Here is a 1,349-nt window from a genome sequence, read left to right as displayed (position 1 = left end):
GACTGTAAAAAGCAGACTAAGGAAATGTATGGAAACAACTAACCGTCCATGGCCTGAATGCCTGGACCTGGTCAAACTGTATATGAGAATTACTCCAACTTCTAATGGTCTGACTCCATTTGAAATAATACATGGCAGACCATACAGAATGCCTTTGTTCTCACCAGACCTGCAAAAAGGAGAACAAGAACAAACATTAGCCGATTTTATGATAAAAACGTTTAAAGAGAAAGAAGTATTCAAGACCAATTTACTGCCTTCTATTTCTTTGTCTCCGCAGGAAAAATCATCAGTTCAACCCGGAGACTGGGTCTTCATTAAGGTCATCAAAAGAAAAAATTGGGCCAGTCCACGTTGGGAAGGACCATACCAAGTGCTATTAACCACACCCACAGCTGTGAAAATAGCAGAAAGAACCAGTTGGATCCATCTGTCTCACTGCAAACTCCACAAGGTATTGGACTCTTAATCAACCAAGATGTTTGAAAAAGCCTGACCACAAGGGGGGCTCATCACCTAGGGTGAGGCGTCACAAAGGTCAGTGAAGAAATCAACGCTGAGAGCAGCAATCTGCCTTGGTCCTACACCTTGAATAGGTCACTCACAGTCCAGTACATCTGTACATCATGTCACCTACTTTGGCTAGATGGATCATCGGCTGCATGATGGTTTTGGTATGTGGTTGGATTTATCATCATTTTACAGGTTCTGACGTGGAAAGACAGAAACGATGGACCAAAACTGATGACCACGAGGACCAGATCTGGGATCCTAAACATCCCCAAGAGACCAACGCCTGGTACCGGTATGTTAAGACCAGCGTCAGAAAAGTGACCACTGAAGGTTGCTATGTGTGTTCTCGTCTCCCACCTTCTTCTACTCAGGTACACCTAGAGGTGCAACCCATGAACGTCACTGAAGCAAAATGTATGGCATCCATAGGGGTCCGAGCTTTCCAAGACTCGTGTATAACGACCAAAGATACTGACCCTGCTCGTCCAGGGATCAGGAATGGCACTTGTGATTTGCTGTTCTGGGTTCAAACCAACGTGACGGTGAAGGGAGTACAAAAACCTCAGGTACCATACATCACGAACCCTAAAAATCTGAGTTTCACATGCTACATTCAGGGAAATAAGACTCACACGTGGCTGAGTAATACTTGTGAAAAAGGAGGCAACTGGTTGGGAGCACTTGACAAAGCAACTCAATGTCGCAATAGATGCACATACATCCAAGGAGAAGGGGTGCCTGCGAACATGAATGCCCCCTCAAATGGTATGTATTTCATTCAAAATGGCTGGTGGCTCTGTGGACACAAACTATACTCGGCCCTGCCTGTGAACTGG

The sequence above is a fragment of the Nematolebias whitei genome, chromosome 16 (genome assembly GCF_014905685.2).
Source record: "Nematolebias whitei isolate Nwh7 chromosome 16, NemWhi1, whole genome shotgun sequence".
In the NCBI taxonomy this organism is placed as follows: domain Eukaryota; kingdom Metazoa; phylum Chordata; class Actinopteri; order Cyprinodontiformes; family Rivulidae; genus Nematolebias; species Nematolebias whitei.
The sequence above is the reverse complement of the archived record's forward strand: the minus strand, read 5'-3'. Positions refer to the sequence as shown.